At 30.8% G+C, this 8,825-nt stretch overlaps 1 pseudogene; it reads left to right on the top strand.

The window, feature by feature from the left end:
• The window catches only part of LOC107635849, a 15,379-nt pseudogene extending 15,118 nt beyond the window's left edge, over positions 1 to 261 (top strand).

The raw sequence follows: 8,825 nt of genomic DNA, 5'->3' as shown, positions 1-8,825 counted from the left end.
ATTACTAATATAAAATTATTAAAAAAATATAATTTAAATATAATATAAAAAAATTTAAATATTAATTTTTATATAATAAGAATAAATATTCTGCAGGAACTTTGGCTTGGAATTATATGTGCCCTTGTCGTTCAAGTACTTGGTCTGATAATCATAACTGTACGGATTGATTGGAAGAAAGAGGTGTCTACTCTTTTGTCTTTTTAGTTTTTCTTTCAAATTTTAGTTTTGCGTATTAATTACTGAAATAGTTAAATTTATTTCTTTTTGTAGGCAAGGATAACTAACGAAAGAGTTAATAATTTAGGACAGACAAATATTGAAAGATTTAATAATTCATTTATCTAAAAGTTTGAGTTTATAGTATGTTACTTTTTTTTTTTTAGTTTTTTCATGTAAGTAATTTTGTGTAAGTGATAATTTTGAACATACATTTATTTATCTATTTATATAAAAATTGAGTTTATAGCATATTATTTTTTTTTTATTTATATAAGGCGAGATTCAAACTCTCGACATTTGTTTAAGTAAATTAGTGATCTAACTACTAGATTAATACAACTTGATTGCAATATAAAAATAATAAAATTCACATAAAAAAACAAAAATTTTTATCATGTTAGTCAATTAAATTTAATATTTATTATTACTCAATTAAATTAAAAAATAACGGTTATATATAATTAACTTTTACATAAAATTATAATAATAACAATTTTTTAGTTACAAATACTCAAAATATATATTATTAGACCTACTTAATCATATTATTAATTTTTTTTTAGAAAAGGGGGTTAATATGAATACCCCAAACAGAACAAACAAAACAAGGCTAATCAGCTCTTCTTAGGTTTGGTTTGATAAAATTTTTGAAGAGGTGGTTGTGTTTTTTAAAAACTCAAGTTTTTCATTTTATATTTGGTAAATAAAAAAAAACCATATGCTTATGTTTGCAGATTTTAAAAGATTAGGGTATTTTGAAAGCACCTAAGATAAAACTTTTTAAAATTGGCTTGTACTTTTCAAAATTTAAAAGTCTAATATAACCTCATATGTTAACTAATTTTTAAATTCTAAAAACTATTTTACCAAATGCAATTATTATTACTTGTGTTTATTAAAAACTAGTTTTAATTTGATTTACCAAATATAAATATTACGATTTTTAAAAAATTATTTTTTAAAAATTATTTTTTTAAAATTAACTTTACTCTTAGAAAATAAAAATTTTAGCGAGCCATATTCTAAGAGTTCCACGAAAATCAGAAAGTAGAGCATGTGTCAGAAGGTGACCTCTTAAACAAATGAAGACCTATGGGGAGCTCCTGACCTTTTTTAGCCAAGGTGTCGGCTACAACATTAGCTTCTCTAAGAATATGGATCCACTCCACCTTCTGAAAACGTCTCTCCAAGATTGTTATGTCTTCCAACAGTGGTTTGCACAGATGAGAAGCTGGACACCCATCTTTAATAAACTTAATAGAAAGACCAAGAATCAGATTCAACAATAAGGTGTTAGAAATTATGTGTATTAGCAATCTGAAGGCCTTCAACAATCTCCCAAAACTCGGCATGAGTGATGGAACAACTTTTCAAATTACACAAAAATCCAACAATATATCTCCCCAAGTGATTTCGGAACACCCCCCACAGGCCGCACTATTATTGGAGGAGAGGAAAGAACCATCCACATTAAGCTTCACACAATCTTGGTGGAAAGACCTAACATATGAGCTGCCCGGAGCTTCTTGTAGCAGAATTTCGTTTGAAGTTATTCTTCAATGCAGTTTGAATGTCTTCAAACCGAGCTTGAATAGTACTAACAGTTGCAACGGGGAGAAAACTCTTTCCTTTAAAGATGAGGAGATTTCTATATATATATAGTACCACAAAGAAGAAGATGCAACACCAAGTCGGCAATTCCAATCACTCTTCGCTGAGAGATTACTAATGAGTCAATCTCTAGCATTAAGGTTGTAAAAGTTTTGAACAAACTGATGCGGATGAAGTAGATTCCATACTTGTTCGTTACTGTGGGATCTCGAGTGCTCGGTGGATCGGATGGTGATGAGAAGATTAGAGAGGAAAACCCCGGGTTGATCTGGAGTGGGCGTTTGAGGTGTGCTTAGTGAGTTGATAGTGCCGAAGGAGAGGAGGACGAGGGGGTGGCCTCCTGCAAGGACACTCCGACGGTCAAGTTAGTGTCCGTACGAGGGGATGGCCAAATTAGGTAAGATATGACGTACCTTGGGGGGAGAGCTGTCCTCTCCCCTTATATACTGTGCAGGGTGGGCCTAGGGATGACCTAGCCCACTGGCCAAGGAGCTTCTATGAGCTGTCCTAGTCCACGTGGGAGGAACAGGTCGTTCCAGACTTCGGGTCAGGGACTCGGGGGCGGCCCCAAGGATACCGACCCGACTGGTGACCTGGGTCGTACGGAGTGTAAACCGGGCGTGCCCCGGGTCGGGTGTTGGAAACCGACCCGTCGGACTCTTCCTTTCGTGAGGGATGGCTTGGGCCTGGGTCAGGGGTGGCGCCCCGACCCGACGACTAGTTGGGCTGGACTCTGGTCCGTAATAGTGCCCCCAACGCGCCAGCCTTGAGGTTTGGGGCTCGTGGCTGGGCGCATTTGTCCTACTCGCCGAGATGGGATGTGCTCTTCTTCTCAGGAGCTCGTTGATAGCGTTTCATGTTTCTCACGCATGGTCATCTCGTCTCTGACGCTGCCTCCTTGGCATATGTGCTGGGCATTAAATGCCCATCATTTCGTGATTTGAAATTTGCTTTAAGCTACAATTATATTATTAAACATATATCTAATATAATTTTTTTTATAATGATACGGCGCGAGAACATTTTATTTATTCTTATAATAATATTATTTATTATTTAGGACAATAATGGAAGATCTATTGAATCAAAATTTATGAAAAAATAAATTACTATTAATTAAATAAATATACAGGAGTCATACCCATATTTATTACCATTCGATCTATTACTTGAATCTGTTTCGCTTTTATTATGAGTATCTAAATATTTAAAAAATTTATTCTTAACATGAAAATAATGTAGGCTGAGGATTTAAGAGTACATTTGGTAGAGTACAGTAACATAGAGATATTGTAAAAATAATTCAAATTAAATGGTGAACTAAATTGTAGAAAAAAGTTTAAAAAAATATCAGAATCTTTTATTAAGTTTTTTTGTTACAGAGTCAAAATATTTAATAACAAATATATTATTAAACAGTAAATATATATATTTTTCTTATAATAATACAGTTAACTAAATTTTATATTTGTATGATATTATATTAAAAAATTATTAGATAAGTATTTAATAATTGAGATTATAATGATGTAAAGTACATTTAAGATAATATAATATTATTATTTAGGCCAATAATAAAAGATTTATTGAATCAAAATTTAAGAAAAAATAAATTATTATTAATTAAATAAATATAAATATAGGATTCCTACCCATATTTGGATCGTTTAGTATATTATTTGAACCAGTTCCGGTGTTATTATAAGTATCTGTATATGTAAAAAATTCATTATTAAGCTGAAAATAATGTAATTTGATAATTTAAGGTGATGCTGCCTGTGTTCTTCACTCATATTTTGTCTTTGTTGTCTGGCATAGTCTTGCCAAGTTCGTCGACCACTTCCACGTGAATCTTCTATTGATATGTTGTCAACTATAATTAATCAAAGAAACATATAAAAACAGTTCTACACTTTTATTTAATGACGAAAAATAAATTACAATAAATTTTACATTATATTTAAGCAAAGTGAGAAGAAGGCAGGAGAAGATAAAAGAAAAACGAAGGAAATTTTTTCTATTATGGAAAAATATGGAGTAACCAGTGAAGTGAGAGAGATTAAGAGAAAAAAATGGGAATAATACAATTGACGCAGTAATTGATATGAGAGAAATTAACTGATGCAGTAGTGGAAATTAAATAGTAGAATTCTGTAACTGATGATGCAGTAGTGGGAATTAACGTGGAGAAGTTATATTGAAGTGAACGTGGATAGAAATGAAGTAGTAAAATGCTGTAACTGTAAGTAAGTTATTAAAAAGGATAAAAATAGAAAGTAAAATTGGACACCAAAAATAGGTTTTCCCATTATATATACTAGCGGCTCAACAGGCACTATCAGCCACTTTTCTATTATTTTTAAGAAATTAATTTTATTTTTGTGTTAATATATCATTCACTATTTAAATTTATTAGATAAGTATTTTTTATTTTAATGTTTTTATTTTAAAATTATTATAAACCAAAATATAATTCAAAAAATAATGATAATAACATTATTCTTATTCAAAAAGAGTATATATAAACCAAAATACATGTTAATTATTTATAAAAGATAATTTTTACTTAAATGTCATGGATATTCATATTTGTCTTCATTTTTTCTAAGTGATAGGTAAAATATGAATCTAAATACGAAGAGGTCTTCATTTTTTTTTATTATTATTCTCTATACACATACTTGTCATTGTGTAGTCGTCATTATTATATTACTTTGTTCTTTCTCATTTTTTTGTCTCCTTTCACCTTCTCTTCATTCCACCGTAATTAATTATCACCAAGTATTTATATGTTACATCTTTTATATGTTAATCAAATAATCAGTGCCATATGCTAAACAAATGATATTACAGAAGTTAAAATAAATTATATTTTTGTAATATAATTCATTTATTTTAGTTTAATTTAAAAATAAATATTCATGTACTCAAATTTTAAATATAATATTTTGTATAATTAATAATTTAAAAATTTAAAAAATAATATTATCATATATAAAGTAATTTAAAAAAAAAGAATTTAACAAAATATTAGACTTTTCTAATTCATCATTAATAGGTACAAACATATTTAAAAAAAATAAAAAAAATACATATGAGATGAAAAAAATTAGTTCTTCCTTAGTAAGAGAAAAAGATAGAATACTATCTTTGTATGTGAAACATTGGTGATGGTGACAAATCAAAAAGGTAAAAGAACGATAAAAATATTAATTGGGTAAGTAAATTAAAGAGAAAAAAAATATAGGTGAAAGTTATACGTGAATATAGTAATTGCAGTAAAACTAAATAAAATTTGTAATGATGGATGTGATGAAATCGATGGTATTAAAGGTAAAAAAATAATAGTAGCAAGAGAAATATAACAAAGTGTATTAAGAGGTCAAAAAAGAAGTAGATATGTGATATTTAAGAATTGGACAACAAAGTTAATCACTTAATCTAATCTAATTCTCATGTATATTTTTCAAAAATAAAATAAAAATTTGGATAAAACACATATATAAACCAAACCAATACTAATATTATATAAATTATCTAAATAGAAAAATGTTACATAAATATCTCAAACTATACTTTTATATAAATCGATTTAAATTAATTCAAATTATATAATATAGTAGTAAATCAAAATACCTTGATTCCAATTACATGAGAATATTGTTTGAAGTATAAATTGAATTGGTTAAATTCGAATTATACACTATAGTACTAAATCGAATCAGTTTAATTCGAATTAGTATGAAATAGTGTAAATCAAATAAGCTTGATTCGATTATTACTTGTATCAGATTATTGACATTTACTACTTTAAAGTTAATTATTTATTTATTCTATATTAATTTTAAAATATAAATATCAATAAGGAAGTACCTCATTTAGATTTAAATAAAATATCAAAAAAATCAAAACGAATAAGAATAGAAATCCAACTTTTGTATTTTAGTTCAAATTTCAGAAAATTTATATTTTTATAAACTTATGAATTTAAACAGAATATTAAACGATTTCTAAAAATTCATTAAAATTATCCTTTGACTTATTAGCATAGAAAAACCATTATCGGGACTTTTGATATTGAAAAAAATTTAATATAAAATATAGCCCTCCAAGATAGCATAGGAGTTAAAACTTGAAATTTTTTTAGAGTCAAAAGTAACAACTAGTTATACATTATAAAATGACCAACTATATTTATACAATATGTAATTTGACCAATTATATTTATACTGTATTTTATTTATTTCTCAAATTACATATTGTATAAATATAATTGGTCATTTTATAATTTATAACTAATTGTTATTTCTGACTTCGAAAAAAATTCAAGTTTTAACTCCTATGCTACTTTGGAGGGCTATACTTTATATTAACTTTTTCAATATTAAAAGTCCCGGTAATGATTTTTTAGATGCTAATAAGTCAAAGGATAATTTTTAATGAATTTTTAGAAATCGTTTAATGTTTCGTTTAAATTCACAAGTTTATAAAAATGTAGATTTTCTAAAATTTGAACTAAAACACAAAAGTTGGATTTCTATTATTTGTTTTAATTTTTTTTATATTTTACTTGAATCCAAATGGGGTACTTCTTTATTGACATTTATGTCAATAATCTGATACAAGTAGTAAATTGAATCAAGCTGATTCGATTTAGTACTATAGTGTATAATTCGAATTTAACCAATTCGATTTATACTTTAAACATTGTTCCATGTAATTCAAATTAAAGTGTTTTGATTTACTATTATATTGTATAATTCGAATTAATTTAATTTGATTTATATAGAAATATGGTTTGAGACATTTATTTAACGTTTTTTTATTTGAGTGATTTATGTAATATTAGTATTGATTTGGTTTATACAAGTGTTTTACCCTAAAAATATTGAATTTTTAAAAGAAAGAAAAAACAAATTAAATTGTATATATTATTTCAAGATCAAAATCAACATACATTATTCTTATTATAAATTATGCAAAAATTGACCCTTATTAAATAAGGGAGAATAATATCGTTACTAAAATTAATAGATAAAGTACATATACACTATAATTCAGGAGGAGTAATAAATTACAAAATTTTCTATGAATACCAATAATAATGCAAGTATCCTGGTCCTGCTCGAAAAATTATGTCATAGACAACATAGTTGACAACATGGACACATTATCACTTTCAATATATCTTTATTTAATTATGTTAATCTACAATTAGTATCTATTTATTAAAAAAATCCTAACAGAGAAAGAGTACGTACTCCATACTCAGAGAGAATGAGAGAAGGAGAGAGCGGGAGAGAGCGTTTGAGGGTGAAACACGGTGAAGGAGATGGCCATGCCATCGAAAGAGATAAGGGGGAGAGTGTGGAAGGGTTTGCATCAGGTGTGAAGGAGGGATCAAGTAAGGGCGACCTTAGTTCCAGGGTGACTTCCAAGATTTCGTTCCGTGACAAGGTCATTGGTTCTACGGTAGCCACAGGGATAAATCGGACTGAAGCTCTAGACGAGGATTCCATGGCAGTGGTCATTGGAAAACAAGGAGATCCTATGCCTCCAAGAGTTTGCTTCTCCGAAGAGGTTAGGAACATCATTTCTGAACCATACAAGGAAGCAATTGTGATTAAGGTTCTTGGAAAAAACCTTAGTTACACGGCCATGTTTCACAAATTGAAGGGGGTATGGAGGATCACCGGTGGATATGAAATCTTGGATGTGGGTTTTGGGTACTTCCTCGTTAAATTTGATCGCATGGACGATCGAGAGAAGGTTTTACTACGGGGCCATGGATGATCTTCGGTCACTATATTGCGGTCAAGCCATGGACACCGGATTTTAAACCTTGTGAGGACACTTTCGGGGAGACTATGGTTTGGATTCAAATCTCTGGTTTGAGCATATGGTACTATCAGGATAAAGCCATGATGAGAATCACTTCTGCTGTGGGAAGACCAGTCAAGGTGGATCTGGCTACTAAGTTGGCAGAGAGGGGAAATTTGCTCGGGCTTCCGTGCAAATTAATCTTGGTTTACCGGTGGTCCGGAGTGTGATTGTCGATGAGTTTGAATATAAGGTGGAGTATGAATGCTTACACCTTATTTGTGACAAGTGCAATTGTTTCGAACATCCAGCAACTGACTGCAGAATGACCCCAATAGATTCAGAAAGGGTGGATCGAAAGGAAACATCAGTGACCGAGACGGCGGCCCAGGTGGTGCAGCCACAGGAAGCCTCAAAAGAGAAAATTTTTGAATTTGGATGCAATCCCAAAGAGTCAGTGATAGTTGCAGAAATTGGGGAGGAATTAGATGATACGTTGCATGGAAAGAAAGTGGGGTCCCAGCATTTGGAAAATGAGGCTGGCTGGACCAAAGTCAGCGGTAAAAGGAGAGGAAAATTGAGTCAATCAAACAAAGCCGAACAAACATCTAAAGATAAAATGCCGGTGCGCTCAAATTAGAAATTGGACCAGAACCGTGACTTTGGGCTACGTATGAGAGGAGCCGAATCAGGGGTGAAGACCGGGTCGGTTAGCGGATCTAAGGCACGCATGGCATCTTCCAAACAGCAAGGGGTGAAGGGCAAAGCTGTCTCCGTTGCGGTGCCGACTTTCACTGCCATTATCAAAAACGGACACAAGAGATTGTGCCCTTCTTCTTTGCAGAATTCGCAGTCGAATCCGGACTGCCTTGGCAACACCAGCAAGCAGTAAATCGGCAAATTGGAAAGGTTGTCACTTGTCAGTGGAGGGACACAGACAAACCGGGCAACAACCGGACAAGGACAAGCAAGGCTCAGGGGGATATGATGGTGGATCTTCATCATCTCGTTAGGGACTTCAGCTGAGGTTGGTCCTTTTTACAATACAAATTGTTTTATGGATTATTTTGATTTAAGCTTTCTATTTTGGAATATTAGAGGTGCCTCTAATAAATTGGCCCGGGTTCATAGTAAGGAGTTAGTGAATAAATTTCACCCTACTTTTTTCATTC

The sequence above is a fragment of the Arachis ipaensis genome, chromosome B04, assembly GCF_000816755.2.
Source record: "Arachis ipaensis cultivar K30076 chromosome B04, Araip1.1, whole genome shotgun sequence".
Lineage (NCBI taxonomy): Eukaryota > Viridiplantae > Streptophyta > Magnoliopsida > Fabales > Fabaceae > Arachis > Arachis ipaensis.
Note: the sequence above shows the minus strand (reverse complement) of the source record. Positions and strands in the feature narration are given on the sequence as shown.